This window comes from Helianthus annuus, chromosome 14 (assembly GCF_002127325.2).
Source record: "Helianthus annuus cultivar XRQ/B chromosome 14, HanXRQr2.0-SUNRISE, whole genome shotgun sequence".
NCBI classification, from domain to species: domain Eukaryota; kingdom Viridiplantae; phylum Streptophyta; class Magnoliopsida; order Asterales; family Asteraceae; genus Helianthus; species Helianthus annuus.
The window spans coordinates 98,673,017-98,692,129 of record NC_035446.2 but is presented as its reverse complement, the minus strand read 5'-3'; positions in this window follow the sequence as shown (position 1 = coordinate 98,692,129).

Sequence of the window (19,113 nt, the reverse complement as noted above, 5' to 3'; positions counted from 1 at the left end):
AAAGAGTGCTTCCAAACGCATAGCCAAAGAATCAAATCAGAAATGGGTTGTGAAAGGTTCAGGTAACAGTTCTGGTGATGAATCTGATTCCATAAAATCAGAGGAGCCATGTGTTGAAGGAAAGGTTGTAAAGAAAACTCCGAAAGTGGACGATGAGAATTTTCCGCCACTACATGCTAAAAATTACAAATCTAAAATCGGAAAAGTTGATGTTCCAAATCAATTTTATTCAGACAAAAAGAAAATTGATGTTGGAAAAACTTTCAACGGCAATGTGAAACGCATCTTTGGAAGAATGGCCAGTGGTAAGGCCCAAAGCATTCAGGAGTTTTATGCTTCCAAAGGATGGGTTTACAAGTCGGTTGAAAAGAGGGATGAAAATGATGAGGTTACACCCAAGGATGGTTAGGCTTGGGTGGATATATTTTTTCAAGAATAGAATCCTGACTTGCCGGAGATCCCAAGATGGTATTGCGGATCATGAATCGGCATCTTTCTAAATCTGTTTGTGTAGTTGCAGGACTTGCCGGAACTCCCAGGTTTGTAAGCGAGGTATAGGAATCGGCATCTTGAGAATTCAACCTAAAGATGGTAATTGGTTGAAAAACAGGTTTGAAGAGCTTAAATTGCTAATCTTACAAGTGGTTGTATGGTAGTGATTGGTGTAGATCTTACAAGTGGTTAAATCAAGGTCATTGAATTGGACTTGATTTAATTATCATTCAAGAATTTGGTAAACAACGTGATGATTTGAACCCCATTTTACAAAAGATAAAAACAACTAAACTTATTTTCCGGAAAAACCATTCTGATTAAAACAAACTTAAGTGTTTTGAAATCATTATGGGAAAATAGTTTGTTGTAAGGGGGAGTTCTGATTGTTTAAGCCAAACGGATGGAGAATTGAAGTGTTTTGATATCAGTTGTCATGTTCTGTATAGTTTGTTTTCAATTTTCTTTAGATGTATTTGAATTTTAGGGGGAGTAAGAATTTTTAGAAAATCCAAAAACATCAGAAAATTTGAAAAAGCCAAAAACATGATAAAATCAAAAATGAGTTTTTGATGCATAAAAGAGGAAATGATAGTACATCAGTGAACTATCACAACATGCTAAAGAAATGTAATGTTTAAATGTGATAAACAATCTTACTGTGGATATGTCAGTAGATTTTCACACATTTAGTAAATTGAATCGAGATATAAACCTAAATTCAACTAACTTGATTTGTGGGTAACTATTCTTGGATATATAGGTAACCCCTGAAATCTCGTTTGAAAGGTTTCTTATTCTGGTATACTAGGCGTTTTGCTCAATGATGTCTGGGGTATTATTCCGGGACTTCTGCTGAACGGTAGTTCTGACCTAGTCCCTGGCTAATACTTGCTTTAATATGCTTGAAACATAGCATATAGCCCTCAGCTGATTAGACAATAAAATTGATGATCAGTTGTTGTAGCTGAAAAGATCCTCTAAAGGGGACACACCGAAAAGTCGAAGCTGATATCTCTCTGCTGAACGGAAGTTCTGACCTGAGATCCCTCAGTTTTCGCATTTAATCCCCTAAATTATATACAGATATCATTCGTAGTATATTCTCCTGTAGATTAGAATATTGGGATCTGGATACGGGAGTATATTCAAGTGGAGTGATACACAATTAAGTTTTAGTTTCTAAAACATTAATACCGTATCTCGAATCGATTGAAATTTGTGTGAAAATTTAAGTGGACAAACATACTGACAATCTAGGTAAATTGTTTAGAACTGAGAATGTTTAAAGCTTAACGGTGTTGGTGATTTGTTTCAGAACTGATATGATCCTCTTGCACAAACTCACAAAAATATTGTTTGTAAATAGTTTACTTTCTGCATTTATGTTCTTTTAGAAAATCCAAAAAGAGTTTTGGTGTGTTTTAGCATAAATTTTGAAAATTCAAAAAGATTTTCGACAACTGGTGTTGATATGCTGATTTTCGAAATTCAAAGTGCTAAACTTGACGAACTGGTTTGGGGAGTGTTTGAGAGTGAAATGATAAGATTGTTTTTGATGAAATCCAATAATATTCTTGAATGCAAAATCATTATCATTGTGTATTGGTTCAACATAGTTTCTAAGCTGTTGAAAAGTTTAATCTTTGTAGAAACTTATGGTTGGGTAGAGATTGTGCAGGTGATAAAATGCCAGATTACGATCTAGAATCTGATGAGAATCTGTTTACAGTCTGAAGAACCAGTGAAAGAGTTTGTTCCAGACTACGATCCCAGCTGTGTGAGAGGGGGAGTCTGAAGACACTGAATCAACATTTAAGAGAGTAGAGTCTGTTGGTGATGGAGATAGAGAACCAGGATTCTTGGAACGATAAATATTTCAGAAGCAGATTGTCGACTGATGAAGATTGTAGATTGCAGACTGATTGAAGGCATTGATGAAGACTCCGTCAACATCCGAGGGGGAGTTTGTTAGTGCACCTACGTCTGCTGACTACGTCTTTCATCGAGTCTTGAAGCTGAACAGATCAGAAATGGCACGGAATCCTAGATATAGTGATTTGTATAGGATTGTTTATGTTTACATGATCTAGGACCGCTTTTATGTACACTTCTAGGACCACTCTTATGTCATGATCATGGACCCCTTTTACGGCAAGTTGGTGAACCACTCATACGGACATGCCGTATAAGTGGTTCCAGAACTATATAAATAGGTCATAAGAGTGGTTCCAGAAATAGAGTTAGAAACACATAGTTAAAGGTGTAATTGTTCCGGTACTCTACCGAAGTGCTGTCTGATCGTGTAAACTTGCAAGAAATCAATACAACAGCAATATTAAAGTGAATTCAGCGTGTATAGCACCGAATTGTTAGTTTCCGCCTCTCAATTCGGATACGAACTTCTCTGAACGACTCGTGAGGTCAGCAAACGATCCTACAATAATCAATGCCCTCTTCTTGTCTGAAACCTTGAACCACAAGCCTGACTTTATTCTTGACAACAATACCCTTTCATCAGTTTTATTTTTTGAAGACCCATTTTTTGCCAATAGGACTCACACCCTCTGGCAATGGAACAAGCTCCCATACTTGTTGTCTTCTAAACTGTTAGAGCTCCTCTTGCATAGCTTCTACCCAGCTGTTGTCTTTCAGTGCCTCTTGGTACTTGACTGGCTGATGGAGTGATAGAAAACCAACAAAAAGACAAATGTTTTGGGATTGCTTTCTTGTAAGCACCCCTTCATTGATGTTGCCAATGATTTGATCTGGTGGATGATATTTCAAGAAGATGAGCTCTCCTTGGTATGGAATAATGGCATTTTGAGGTGATGGCTGCAAATGTGTATCATCTGAGCTAACCACTGCTGGTGACTTTGATGACCCAGCAGTGGCTTCATAAGGTGGTGGTATTGGAGGTAAAGGTGTGGACAACTGCTGAATTTGATCCACTGTTTGAGGACTTTTGTCAGCAGTGTTTGATGAGATAGAAGCAGGGGTTAAGGGGCTACTTTGGTCAACAACTGTTGAGATAGTAGTGTGAGAGCTTTGACAGCTGTTTTGAACACCTGATGCTCTTCCCCTTGAAGCAGACTTTTGAGGAATGATGATCTCATATCCATAGTCTGGTGATGAATCCTCTGATGACCCTACACTATTAGTCTTGACAGCAGTATTTTCAAAGGTGAATTTATCAAGATCAAACAAATCAGCAGGATTTGCTGGGATTTTCATTGATGAAAGTTCATTAAACTTTACATTCAAAGTCTCCTCCACTGCCTTCGTCCGTGTATTAAACACTTTGTAGGCCTTAGCAGTGGTTGAGCATCCCAGGTGATAACCACAATCTACTTTGGCTGCAAATTTTGAGATGGAATCTTTTAAGTTCAAGATAAAACATGGGCAGCCAAATACATTAAAGTATGAGATCGGTGGTTTGATTTTATACAGAATTTCATAAGCAGTCTTTTTGTGCCTGGGGTTGATTAAAACTCTGTTTTGGACATAGCAAGCAGTATTTACTGCCTCTGCCCAAAAAGTTAATGGCAAACCTGAATCTGCAAGCATAGTTCTGGCAGCCACAATTAATGTTCTGTTTTTCCCTTCAACAACCTCATTTTGCTCTGGTGTTCTAGGGATGTTGTACTGCCTTACAATCCCTTTCTTTACACAGAAGGCATCCAACTCCTTATTTTTGAATTCTGTGCCATTGTCACTCCTGAAGACTTTTACTGGAAGGTCAAATTGCTCTTCAACCTGTGTCACAAAGTCTTGCAAAATGCCTGCAGTTTCATCTTTTGAGTGCAAAAAGAAAGTCCATGTAAACCTAGAAAAGTCATCAATAATAACCAGACAATATATCTTCTTTTTGAGACTCATGACTTGAACTGGGCCAAACAAATCCATGTGCAACATTTGTAAACACTGGGTTGTTTTGGACTCTTCAATGGACTTGAAGGAGCTTTTGTGCTGTTTTCCTTTTAAACAGGAAATGCAATGCTCAGGACATGAAAACATTTTTTGTGGTAGTCCTCTTACAAGGCCAATTTGTGAGATTTCAGTGATGGTTTTGAGATTTGTGTGCCCTAGTCTTCTGTGCCAAAGCTCTGACTCTTTGTTAAAGGCAGCTGAGAACAGACAGGCATCAGCTCTAGGGCACTCTCTTGACATGTCAACAACATAAACATTGCCACTTCTTTGAGCAACAAGTTTAGTTGAGCCTTTCTTGATTATTGCTTCAATCTTACTAACCATTTCTGGTCTAACAATCCTACAACAATCCTTTATGAAGAATGAGCCAAACCCTTTATCACTTATTTGAGACACACTCAGGAGGTTGAATTTTAGATTGTCTATAAGATTGACATTTTCAAATTTAACATTTCCAGACATTACTGTACCAGACCCCAGAACTTTTCCTTTACTATTATTACCAAAGGATATATCACCCCCTCCATGAGTTTTAAAATCTTGAAGAAGGGCTTTACATCCTGTCATGTGCCTGGAGCCTCCACTATCTACATACCAAAGACTATCTAAGCATGCAGAAGCTCCCTTAGCAGCAGCCATCATGGCATAATCACATTGATGATCATTAACTTCAACAGCTCTTCCTTCTTCTTCACCAGCTTTCTTCAAATCTACTTCCTCTTTGTCATCTTGTGACCAAAGGTCTGTCAGTGGTTCAATCAGGGTTTCTGAATTTTCTTCCAGCAGTAGTTCACCAGCAACTGCTGTAACCACTGCTTCAGCAACATCATCCACTGTTTCAGCACTTAGCTGTTCACCTTCAGTTTCAACCCCTTCTGGTATTGACTCCAATGCCATCAAACAAAATTCATCATTAAAACCATCATTAGTAGCATATAGAGCAAAATGTTCATCATTAAGGTCTTCAGGCATGCTGCTCCAATCAACAAAGCCTTGTGTGAAAAAGCTTTGCTGATCTGGTGGTGTAGCTGTTGGAGCAACTTGTTGGGGTGCAGCAGGTTGCACTTGTGCCTGAGGGACAGGGGCTTGAACATACTGAATTTGTGGAACAGTGGTTTGAATATAATGCACAGGCACAGGGGTTGCAACATAATGAGCAGTGTTAACATGTGCTGCATGGGTATATTGGGTATAGTGCATGGTGTTTTGTTGTTGTGGTCTAGGGTTTGAGCCAGGGTGAGTAATTATGGGACCAGTGGTTTGACTCCTGCATTCCCTAGCAGAATGACCTAGCCTATTACACTTGTAACACTTGATTTTTGACTTATCCAACCCAACCCTCAAATTTCCATGAAGCCCTGGAAATTTTCTCCCTGTTCTTTTGTAGAACTTGCTTGTTCTAACACTAAGCAAAGCCAATTGATGCAAAATGTCCATCTCTTCTAAGTCAGTGGGATCAAAATGTTGCAAATCATTTAGTTCAAAGCATTAGTTATCTGACATCTGGTTTTCAGCATTTGCAGTGCAAGCATAATTTGCAGAGTGAGAATCAGAGTTGCTAAAATTACCCCCAGCAGTTAAGTCAATAAAGTGATCATAACTCTGATCCTTACTGCTGCTACCAGATTCTTCCTGACCAAAAAGAGCTGTGCTGCCAAATGAATAGTCATCAGCAACTTTTCCAGACTCTTGCAGCCTCCTTTTCTGGTTTAACTCCCTTTCATAAGTTAGGAGTCTACCATGGAGTTGGGTCAGGGTCAGATCTTTGAACTCAGCAGAGTTTCTGGTGACAAAAGCAATTGTATCCCATTTTTCAGGCAGTGATCTAAGGAACCTGCTATTTTGGGTTGCATTTGGAAATGTAACCTTAACAAGCCTTAGTTCACTGATGAGACAACTGAAACGTTCAAATTGTTGGGTTAGTGACTCCCCTTTGATGTGACAAAATGTTTCATACTGCTGATTCAGAATTTCCCTATTGTTTTCGATAACCTCCTCCGTTCCTTCGAACTGTTCCTTCAATGCATCCCACAATTCTTTTGCACTGTTACAATGTAACAGTCCAGCATAGATTTCGTTGGGGAGTGCAGAGGCTATGATGCTAAATGCTTTAGCATCCAGTTTAAACTTCTGAAAATCCAATTCAGTGTAATTTTCAGTTGGTTTAGGAACGGACTTTTTGGCGTCCTCTGCGCTTGGCACCATAGGAACATGAGGACCGAAAACGACAGACCTCCAACATCCAGTGTTTTGTTGAGCGAGGATGTGACACATCCTTCGCTCCCAGATGTTGTACTCATTTCTTTTCAGCATAGGTGGTTTAAACAAAGAGCCAATGTTGTTTTTATCATCTTGTGCTTGCGACATCTTTCTGGTTGTTTTACAGGTACTAATCAATCAACTTTATCGGTGATTAAACCTTACTCTGTTTTTCAACACAATAAACAAACTATCAGTATCAACAATTTTGAGCTGAACTATTTACGTCAAAATGATTGTTAAATCAAATTTGGCTGTCCTTGCTCTGATACCAATTGTTAGGATCTGAGTTTGGATTGATTGTGATTTGTGTTTGAAATTAGATGAACAAATGAAAGAGTAGTGCAGCGGAAATTATATGGAAGCAAACTTTTCACAATCAAACAAAAGAAATGCTTTCAATCATACATTTTCAACAATGAATCAAATGATTAAACTTATTTTTAAACTTTGATTACAATGCAAGTATGATATGCAAACTCCCCCTCAGCCCGAGCTCAGTGTTTGTTCGTGCAGAAAGAAGATGGTGAAAGAGCTAAACAGAACAGTACAGAGTACTGTTCTATTTATAGGCACTTGCAAACCACTGAGCATCTAAGCTGACGTCACCATGAAAGTGACATCTAACCTCCTAACAAACTCTAACCTCTGATCTATACAAACACTGCTATGCTAACTACTGATATTACATTTCATTACATAAACTAGTATAAACTGCTGCTGCATCCTTCCACTGCTGTAATCCCAGCAGTACTTGTCATGATCAGCAATGCTTCAAGCATGGCAGTAGATTGAGCAGCAAAGCTTTAGTTCTTCTATCAGACTTTGTCTTGATCAGCAGTTGTAGGTCAACAGTTTGCATGATCAGTAGATAGGAGGTCAGCAGATGTTGAAACCACTTTCAAGGGGAGAGACTTGCAACCAAACATCTGCTTATTCTGAATCTACTGCTGTGATCCAGTTTTGGCTTTCATTATCTGTTCCTTTGGTAGGGTTCAATCCCAACACCTTTAGACGCTGGCACCAGTCATCATGCTCCAAAGCCTTTGCCACCAAGTCCATAACAGGCAATGACAGATGATCGTAAGAATTTTCAGCGCGAGCCAACTCGGCATCAGCTTCACTGGTCACTGAGCAATGGCTAGTGTCAAACTCTTGCCAAAACACCTCTTCAACATGCTGCGCACACTCCAGATAACCTCCACGGTGACCAACCGCGCGAGAGGCATCTATTAGAGCAGCAACAGCTCCATCCAGCTCCCCAGCATTTAGGATAGAATTGGCCATCTACACCAAAAGAAACATATGAGAAATCTGGTTTAACAAATAAAACCTAAGTTAAAAAGAGAACAATACCAGAACTAATCCCCTGCCACGCATCCATTCAGCTTCGGAGACCAGCGTGTCAACAATGCCCTAGGCCTCAGCATAGTTATTTTGTGCCACATTAAGGGCAGATGAACTTATGGCTCGCGCTTCTTCGGCCTTTTGCCTGGCCTCCTCAGCAGAGGCAACTTTTCCCTTCTCGGCCTCAAGGTCAATTTCCAAGGACTCACTTTTGTCAACCTGCTCTCGAAGGCGACGTTTTAACTCAGCAATCTCAACGTCCTTGGCTGCCAGGTCCTTATCCTTGCTAAATACCTGTGCCCTCACCTCAGCCAGCTCAACCTGCAAGAGAGGATTTAGATAATTCTACAAACAAAAAGAACAAGGAGGGAGAATAAACGTTTTCCGAACCTCAGCATTCTCCTTAGCAGCCTGCGCATCTTCGACCTTGCCTGTCAGCTCAGCAACCTTTCCTTCAAGCTCGGTAATCTTTGAGCGCGCCGCATACATGCGCTGGTTATCTTTCTCACATATCTTCTTCCATTCAGCCTTCTCTTTAGCCAGAAGGTCTTTAGCAGCACGAAGCTTGCCCCTAAGGCCCTCGTGGCCCCATTCCTCTGATTTCCTATCAGCTTCGAACTTGGCTTTCTCCTCATCAAATTTAGCATTAGCCTTCTCAAACTCCCTCGCATGCCTCACAAGTCGCTCACGGTACTTCTCCCAATCAGCTCGCTCCTTGACCATTGTGCGCCATTCACGTACAATCTGGTGGTTGGCAGCGCAAGTATTGGCTTCTCCGACCACATAGGCTTGATACAGCCAATCGTAAGTCCGCGCTCTTTGCCGATTAACCTCACCAGGAAAGAAAGAGTTCAAAAACCAATCTCTGCAAGGGCCAAACTCATTAAACGTATCTTTCTGCTTCAGACCCCAAGGAGCTTGGTGTGGAGCGTTGCCGCGCGCCTCCTCGGTGTAAGTCTTGTAATGAATATCACCAAGGGTATCCTTTGGGCCGATGTTTTGTGGCATAAACCCTGCAGCACCACCAGAACTCGCGCCACCAGAAGTAGCAGTTTTCCCCTTGTGAACAACAGAGCCCGACCCCCCAGTGGTAGAAGTTACTTGAGCAGTATGAACGGGGGCATCGGCTGGCGCAAGATCAGTTGTTTTCTCAACCTCAGATTCTTTTTTCTTCTCATGATGGGGTTGGTCAAGCCCCGTGATATGAACAACCTCTGGACCCTATGCCTTATCACAAGCAGTTGCAACAGCGGTCCCGGTATCCTTTGGATCAGCTCGAACAGGCTTTTCAATGGTTTTCTCCTTGGTTTTCTTTTTCTCCTACTCCTTCTCAACAGCCGTGTCAACGGGTTCTTCAGCGGTTTTCTTCTCCTTCTTAGACTCTACCCCAGCAGTCTTCAAGGGTTTGATAGTAACCATGGGCCTCTTCTGCGTCGGTTCCTTAGGATCTGTAATAACAACACCCTTCTTTTCAGGGGTCTTCTTTTTGGCCTCTGCAAAAAAGGAGTGTTAAGTAGACGGAACGACAAAGAAAGCAGGGTAACAAAGAAACTAACCAGGAGAAAATCTATACAGCGAGCGCAAGTTGCTCTGCTTCCCAACCAAGGGAACCCCTCCAACCTTCGAGGCGATAGACACACCAGCTGTGGTCTTAGTTCTACTTCTTTTCCTGCTTACCAATTTGGTTGCAGGTTCTTCTTCCTCTTCTTCCTCCTCTTCATCATGCGCGATGGAGGATGAAGTAGCTCCAGCATCTGGGTTGCGAGAACCCGCGCTTCCTGAGCTCTTTGAACCAGCAGCTCCTATCTTCTTCTCACCTACGCGTGACAAACCTTCAAGTGAGTCACTGATAATCACATAATCCTCCAAGTTACTCTGGCGAAAGCGTAGACTACCTTTATCAGCAACTCCGGTCGCTGTGCGACTGCTACCACCCTTCTTGCTGGTCACATCAGCATCTATGGTGATAACCTTCTTCTTTTTCGTTTTCTTCTTCTTCTCTTCGGGATCAATACCCAGGTCGCGCAACACACCTGCAAAGATGTTAGACCAGGAACTTAGCTCTCCACTGGAAGATCCCACAGACTCCTCGCTTGAAAGATAGACAATCTCTTTCCCAGTAGAAGTCAAAGCGCGCAGAGGTCGAGGGTTAGGTATATGCGCACCTTCGGTTGCAGTAGGTGGGTTGGCGAAAGCCCCAGGAACTGGATACATGAAGCGCGGCTTGATCCTATCATACCAATATTGTTCCCCAGACTCCAATGGGCGCACGCCCATAACTCCACCAAAAGTGGGGAAGGCAGCTTGGTAAAGTTGTGCCTCTACATTCAAAATTCAAACAGTTAAGCGCAGCAAAAGTAAGCAGAAAATTAAGGAAGCAGCTAACCTTTATCCTCAAACTTCAAAATCCGCACCTATTCGCTATCGTGCGGCCATTGGTCACTCATCTGCGCCGCGACCAGAACATTTTCACCAAACAACCGGTTGGGAGTGGCAGTAAGCTTCAGATACCAAGCTTCCTTCTTGGGAATCTCCAAATCCTCCTTCGTGATCGGTTCAGACCATGCGCGGAAGGTCATGGCAATTGGTATCACCTCCTCGCGAATGAAAAAGAACTTTGGTTTCCAGTCATGAAAACTCTTAGGAGGGTTCAGGAGTATCTTCTTCGCAGCACCTCGACAGGCAAACGAGTAAAAGCACATGTTTCTGATCAGTTGATAGAAAACTCTAAACATTTCCATAGTCGGCTCAATATCGTGGGATCGACAAAGAAATTCGAAGTGTCGAACCCTAACCATTCCAGGAGGGCTCATTTGCGAAATGTGGAACCCATAGAACTGAAGAATGTGGGCCATGAACTCCGTTGCCGGCAACCGGAAGTTGCCCTGATGGAAGAAGTCTTCAAAGAGGGTGATATAACCCGGCAGTGCATCAGCGGCCGTCTAATTTTGGCCGAGGTACCGAGTATCCCATTCCGGTGGAAATCGGAAACTCCGTGTAATCTGCTCAAATAACCCTAAGTCCCACTTAAGGACAGGAACGAGACCTTCTTCACCGGGATTCTCCTCCTGATGTTTTTCAGCCATGGATATTCTGGTAAAAGTTTGAAGGTGTGATGAAGAATCTTAAAAGTCCTACTACAGATCACTTGAAGATTTGAAGGTCTGAAGAAGAAGGAGAGAAGATAGAAACAGTGAAAGAAGGAAGAGTGATCTGCCCTCACCTCTCATCAGATATATATACCCATCGCATCTAATGCGATGGGTAAGCGTGCCGAGATCACCGCGCACGTGATCAATCAGAGAACGCCACGTAAGGCGGGATTCTAGGATTGACGGTTACCACGCGCGCGTGGGCCTCACTCGCCTGACGGAAAGCCGAACCGTTAGGGACAACTTGATGACAGCCATGTCAGCAATCAACTCGAACGTCCGCACCAACTCGTCAGAATTCAAATTTCGAGAGTTTTCCCGCCCGAAGTTACTACAAACTTCATGCAGAAGCTACTAAGGCCGCGCATCATCAACAATTAATCAATAACCCTGCGCGCTTCAACCTTAAAGGCAATGAATCACCAAGAGCCAAACCTGGTAGTCGCGCCGTAGTAACTGACAAGCAATTACACGCGTGCCGTTAAAAAGGATCAAGCAAGCATTTTCAAGCATTTACACTTCTTTTTTCTAAGTCCAGAGCTCCAACCACTTACTTCGCGCATGGTGCAGCACTGGACTGGGGGGACTTGAAGGGGTATGGTCCTAAAAAGCCGCGCAGACCTTCTTCCAGGTTGCGCGCAGGACCACACTCCTTAATCAACAAGATGTTCAATCCCAACCTCGCGTGGGTTACTTCAGTAAGGACTGACCTCGCGCGAGGTCTGAACAAGAAAGAGCATTGATTTCGACACTTAGCATTCTGGATGAGTCTCCAACACCTATAATCCTGCGCTGGCTAATAACGTGCTTAGCAAAGGTCGCGAAGGATCTATAGCGCATGACCACTTCAGAAGGTACGAAGGTACAAGTGGCAGATGAAAAGAGCCAATCCGCATCCTCCAGGCTCTGCTCAATCGTGCTCCACGATCATCTAACGTGGAGAAGGCAAAAAGTACGTAAGGACGCCTACGTGGCACTAATCACAGGGCAGAGACACCTGCCCCACGATCTCCACTTACCTGTTGATAGCAGAGGGACAACGAGGCCGACAACAGTGACACGTGGCTCCAATCACGGTGTGCCAGCACCGGAAAACTTTTAGAAGCCACTAACGGTCGACACCAGTGAGACAAGGAACATATCCGCTACGTTGTCGCCTTCTGGCCCAAGGCCCATCAGCCCACATCCTCTACACCTCTTCGGCTATAAATAGAGACCTTGGTTCACAGGTTATTTCATTCCGTTCCCTCTATTCTCACTCTTAATACTTCATTATCTCCTCAAAGCAGTCGCTTATTCTCACGCCGGAGTCTGGTTAAGAGGGAAACCCCCATATTTCCCTCTTAACGAGCTAACGGTGTTCTGTTTTGCAGGATTAGCCGGTCATTAAGGAGCTCAGGAATCCAAAGAAGATTAACCCTTATGGTTGAAACATAAACCAAACTAATTAACAATAAAATTAGTTACGTGTTTCTTCAGCTGGTCAGATTTTTCAGTTAACATCCAAATTTTTTGTTTGATTCCTCCCTTTTATTGAAAGGCAAAATGGTCTTTTAACATTTTATTATAACAAATTAAAAAAAGTTAACCATTTTGCCCTTCATTAAAATGGAGGAAAAAGATAAAAAAAAAACCGGATGTTAACTAAAAAATCTGACAAGATTTTGCTTTTGGATGAAAATGGCAACAAAATTGAAACCACAGGGAGCCAGATTCAAAAGATTTGAGTTTTAGACTAAAGTGACAAAAGTGACCAAACTCAGAGACAATTTTGGCTGTTTACTCATTTGGTTAAGATCAAGGGTGCAGGATAGAAGGGCCGGGGGGACCGTATACACCATGTTAAAACAAGATTTTACCATGTGTTAGTATTTATAATAATAACTCTATATCTCTAATATTTGGTTAGTGTAAACTATCAAAATGGCCTATGAGATTTGGTCACTTTTATTATTTAGTTCAAAACTCAAACCTTTTGAATCTGGGTTCCTGTGTTTTCAGTTTTGTTGTCATTTTCATTCAAAATAAAAAACTGGTCAGATTTTTCAGTTAATATCCATATTTTTTGTTTGTTTCCCCCCTTTTATTGAAAGGCAAAATGATTTTTTAACGTTTTATTATAACAAGTTAAAAAAAATTAACCATTTTGCCCTTCATTAAAATGGAGGAAAAAGACAAAAAAAAAAAAAAAAAAAAACTGGATGTTAACAAGATTTTGCTTTTGGATGAAAATAGCAACAAAATTGAAAGCACAGAGACCCAGATTCAAAAGATTTGAGTTTTAGACTAAAGTGGTAAAAATGACCAAATTCAGGGACAATTTTGACAGTTTACTCATTTGGTTAAGATCAAGGGCCCAGGATAGAAGGGCCGGGGGGAGGGGGTGGGGGGGACCCCGAACTTTTCGCTCAGTAGTGTTCGGTATGTAGTTTTCGTATAGAATTTTTTAGGTATATACATTTTTGACCCCCCAGTTTTATAATTTTTTTAGGTATATACATTTTCGACCACCGGTGGAAATTTCATGCTTCGCCACTGGTTAAGATATAATAATAATTCTATGTCTCTAATTAAAGTTATTAATTAGTGTTCATGGAAACAAATCGGCTCACAACTTACATTTTTAAAAGGTCTAAACATTTTCTCCTAACGTTAAAAAACCAAATTATATTATTAGGTCAAGGTCAATTGGTATAAGTTGATAAATAGTTAGATTTTAACTTAATACAGTCCACTTTTGGTATGGTGTATCCATTCACGTGAAACATTTGCGACAAAGTATCCTCGACATATTTAATGTTCAAATTACACCGCTATGTTCTGTCTCGATTATTTAACAAATAATCCACTCAAGTGATAATAATGCCAATACGTCCTTTGGTGATAACTAAAGGAGCAATTGATCATGGAAAATAAGCATAGATTTTAAGAAGATACTCGATTTATTTTATGATAAGCGAAAACTGAAACTAATAATTATACTTTATTTTAGAGATAAAACAAGTTTCTGTAAAGGCAACATTGTGTCATTAGATGGATCAGCAAGCCGTTGCTGGTCGATGCATTTTTAATACTAAACATGACATCGAGCATAAAGCCGCATGGCTAAATGTCATAAATAGGAACACACTAAAGTTCATGTATAGTGATGGTAGTTATCATCTAAAATATTTTATTTGTTAACTGATAATTATACTTTTTAAAAATGGATTTTGGTGTGTAGTCGCCATATAACAAAGTATTGCTAAGAAAAAAGATATTGTTGCAAGATATCTTGACTTTTGTAACAATTATTATTGTCCATTTTGCCCACTAAATACTCACAGATTTGATTTTTGTTGCCCGAGTGAAAGTTTCGAGAATGTGACCTACACTTGGATGCTTCAACTCAAGAAGCCTAATTGTTGAGTTTTCTCATCTTATACACAACCAATACATTGTTGATCTTTGAGGTGAAACATATTTTAGGGTGCAACATCTATCATGTGGATGAAAACAATTAATCTGAGATTTGCCTAAGATAGTTATAATTATTTCATAAAACAAATTATTTTGAAGGGGTTATTTTGGTAGTTATATACTTTCGAAATTCAAATGTTATGATAAATTAATATAAGACTATGGGGTATGGGGTGGGGGTTGGGGCATGGGTTGGATACAAACGCCCAAGTCACCACCCCGGGGGGACTTGGGTTTCGGCGTGGCCCCTTGGCTGGGGTTTCAGCCCGGGCGTTGGGCGTGCCTAGCGGTCTTCCGTGGCCGGCTCTCATTGGCTGAGTTGGTTGGGTCATAGCGGCTATGTTTAAAAAAAAAAATTAACCGTTTGGCCAAGCCAAACGGTTCACCCAAGTCACTATAAAACCCCCCAACCCCACCGTCTGTCCACATCACTACCCCAACCCTTCACTCCACCTACCCGAACCCGCTACCCACACACACTTGATAAATGGCCTCTTGGACGCACGAGGAAGAGCTAGCACTTGTTACGAGCGTCGTGGACGCGATGAAAGGCCGCCAACCCGGTGAGACCCACTGGCCGGAAGCTTTCGCTAGCTACCGGCACAACGTGGGGAACGACCGGCACAATCTAAACGCGTGTCAACACAAGTGGTGCGAGCTACGACCGAAGCTCGACCGTTTTAAAGCCTACTACGACAGCGTCCCGGGCGGTGATATAAGTCACGAAGACTGGGTGGCGGTGGCCAACATCGAGTTTCGGGGCAAGGAGCGGAAGCCGTTTGACAAGTTTGCCCTGTTTGAAATCTACCTAACGCTTTAGGCTTTTTTTTTAATTTTGTAATCTTTTTTTTTTTGTAGAATTTTGTAATTTTTTTGGAGATTTTAATAATAATTTTAGGCTTTTTTTTTAATTTTGTGTGTATTTTTTAATTTAGGCTTTTTTTAATTTTTATAAAACTGGCCAACCCACGCAGGCTAGCCACGCCCCGCCATACCGACCCAACACGTCACTCACCAGCGGGTGGGCTCGAAGTCCACGTGTCAACCTATGCCCAAACTGTTGATTATATCAGTAGAACATGGGTAAACATAAACCCTAATTAAATAATTTCAATCATGAACAATAAAATAAGACGTGTGTACCTGATTAGCCACTAACCACATCAGAGAATGAAGTAGACGTCATGTTCGTCAGATTGGTCGAGTTCTCCTTTAGGGTGTACAGTTCTGATGGGTTTAGGTGTTCTTGATGAACACGGTTAAGAGAGAGAGGGGAGATGAATTGGTAGTGATGATGTTATTATAATTGTCTTAGCATAAACCCTCTCTAGTAATCTCTATTTATATACACCCAAGGGGAAACCCTATTTTAATCTACTAAGGGTAAATACGTCCATCAAATATTTACCAATTAATGATATAGAGTAATTAGGTCAATGATTAATATTAGATAAATGATAATAATGGCCACATAATATATTAAATATATAAATATATTCATACATTCTCCCACTTGACCGAGTTATCATTTATTATGAGTACTAGATAAGCCTGATCAGGAGTTAATACTCATTTTAGCTTTAAACCAAAACCATAGCAGAGAAATACAGCCGTTGAGTTAGTAATCAACTCAGGACCCCCATTAATCATACTATAGTCCCAATTTTAAACCTAAGCAGTTAGGATCAATTGACGAATAAGCCCTTAACGTTGATTTGTGTAGTAATTGTCTATATGTCATTTAGGCTAGCATGAACATATATTTAGAGACAAACAAATCTAAACGTACGAGGAAAATTAATAATCAGTCATTCATAGTAAGATATGCAGTTGTACATGGTCATCAATAAAACCCGTCATTATTATAAGCGCTTACATAATATTTATGGATGACTGACCTTTTGTTATTGGATCCATAAGCATATCATGAATGTATTCGATATAAAGATTTAGTTTCCTCAATTCGTTCATAAACGGATAATTAATTTCGTATCGAAATTTAATGCAGCACATCTCGAACTGTTACTGTTCAAGGAGTCATGGTAGCTGACTTTATCACAACAAGTCTTCAATATATAGTTTATATAGAGTTAATAAACTTATGAGTCCACTGATAAATTTTCAACAACATTTATTGACTATTGCTTTGTGATCAACAACATATTATGTCATTATAACTTAGGTTGTTATTATCAGTTCATTATGACTCGTCCACGAGATAAGTTTCGTCTACTGACATAAGGATATACCCGAAATAACATTTTGTCATCTTTAAATATTACAAAGTTAGAGTAATCAACCAGTTTGTGTTCTCACTTCTTCTTTAAATTATAGCCTCTCGTTTCTTTTAAAGATATTGTAATACTCTACTAGATGCTTCACATTAATCTAGACATATCCAGTGTGTTGGAATGTGAGTGATATCTAAACGAGTATAGGCTTGAACTTACATAAGGCTTCTAATTAATGAAGCGTAAGGAAATAATCTCATTTATCCTATTATCCTCTAAAGGAGAGCAGTATTGTTTGTTACATATGTAAGGACCCATTTAAGGTTAAACTTATGGAACGAAACTAATGTCCCATTGGGTCTATCTCGGAATGTTATGATATCTTTCATGTAAGAGATATCTCTGAGATCTATTATATCAAAGTTTGTGTTAACAATGCTTTGACTTATGTAACATATACTTGTCAAAAGAATATCATCTATATAAAGTTTATTTTAGTTGCTCCCACTCATCTTGAGGTAGGTACATTAATCCACTTGGTTCTTGATGAAAATAATTGAGTTAAGATTTCATCACATTTTAATGTTGCCATTAATCCACACATGGATTTTATTGGCTTACAGATTAAGTGTTCTTGACCTTTAGTTTAGAACTTTCAGGTTGTTTTATAAACATATAAATATGTAAGTCAGTTGTTAGGAAAAATTGTTTTAATGTTCATCTAATGTAGCTCTAAACGAGTTAAATGCCATTTTAGTCCCTGTGGTTTTGGGTCATTTTGCCAGTTTAGTCCAAAGGTTTCATTCTTAACCTGTGGGTCCAAAAAGGTTTCCCAGTTGCCATTTTAGTCCACTGGGTTAACTTCATCCATTTTTTCTGTTAACGAGAAGGCCAATTCAGTCATTTTGTATGTAATTCTATTAACTAAAAGGGTAATTCAGTCATATAAAATGACCGAAATTGGCCTTCTCGTTAACAGAAAAAATGAATGAAGTTAACCCAGTAGACTAAAATGGCAACTGTAAAACCTTTTTGGACCCACAGGTTAAAAATGAAACCTTTGGACTAAACTGGCAAAATGACCCAAACCACAAGGACTAAAATGGCATTTAACATGCTCTAAACTTTCATAAGCTAATAGAACAATGATGATCCACAAAGAAATCTTCTATAAGATAGGTAGAAAGATTCTTTGATAATTTATCTCTTCCTAAGTATGACCGTTTGACAATCAATTATGATTCTTCGTGTCTTAACGCTTATATCAGGATTTGGTTTAGTTATGAACACTCCCAGGTAATTCAATCAAATCCCAAACGTTATACGAACACATAAAATCAGTTCTACTAGAAAACAATTTTATTCCATTTAGAAGATTGATTGACGCTAATGGTTTAATTAGAAGAGATAGGATCAGTAAACTTTTCCAAAATCCATTTCAAGTTCAATTATGGAGATTATGTAATCATCAAAGTAGTAGGTTTTTAAACCTAGATGATCTCCTGACTTGATTATTGAGTTTATTAGAAGTTTTAGTTTTATGGATTAGCTCTTGGTTAGGTTGCTATCGTTAGGTTGCTATCGTTTTCAGGATTCTAAGTTTGTAAGAGTTGGTGCAGTATGGTGTACAAGAGGTGTAATCGGAGTTAAATTCGGAGTAAAATTTAATGACTCTCTTCCCCCCGCCTCTTGTATTCCTTGCAAGTCATGATAAGGACTTTGACTGCTCCCACTGACCTTAGAAATTTTTAGGAACTCAGCATGCTTAGCGCCAATATGTAACGACCAACAAATTCTAATAGAGAAAACAAATTAATGACGCCAGTCGTTGTAGTTTCTCTTGTTGAGGATTATGTTAGTTTAGGTAAGAAATCTAAGTGTGCCCACAATCAAGCAACAATGAAACTATTGTAAGAGTAGCATTAGATTTTAAGAAGACAAGTTTTGATGGAACAGTGTCGAGATGGAGCAGTGTCTTGTACAAGAGGTGTAAATTGAAGTAATATGAAGTTTTCACTCCCCCACCTCTTGCAACTATTGCAAGTTATTATTAAGACACTTAATGTTCTCACTGATCTTTGATATCTCTAAAATGCTACAAGAGAAATTTCAATAAGGTATGTAACATGGGAACCTATCATATATATATTAGACTTTATTTGATTTCCTTAACGTCCAGATGTCATAAGAAACTTAGGGAAATATTTAATAGAAACCTTATTAAGTATATATATTAATAGATT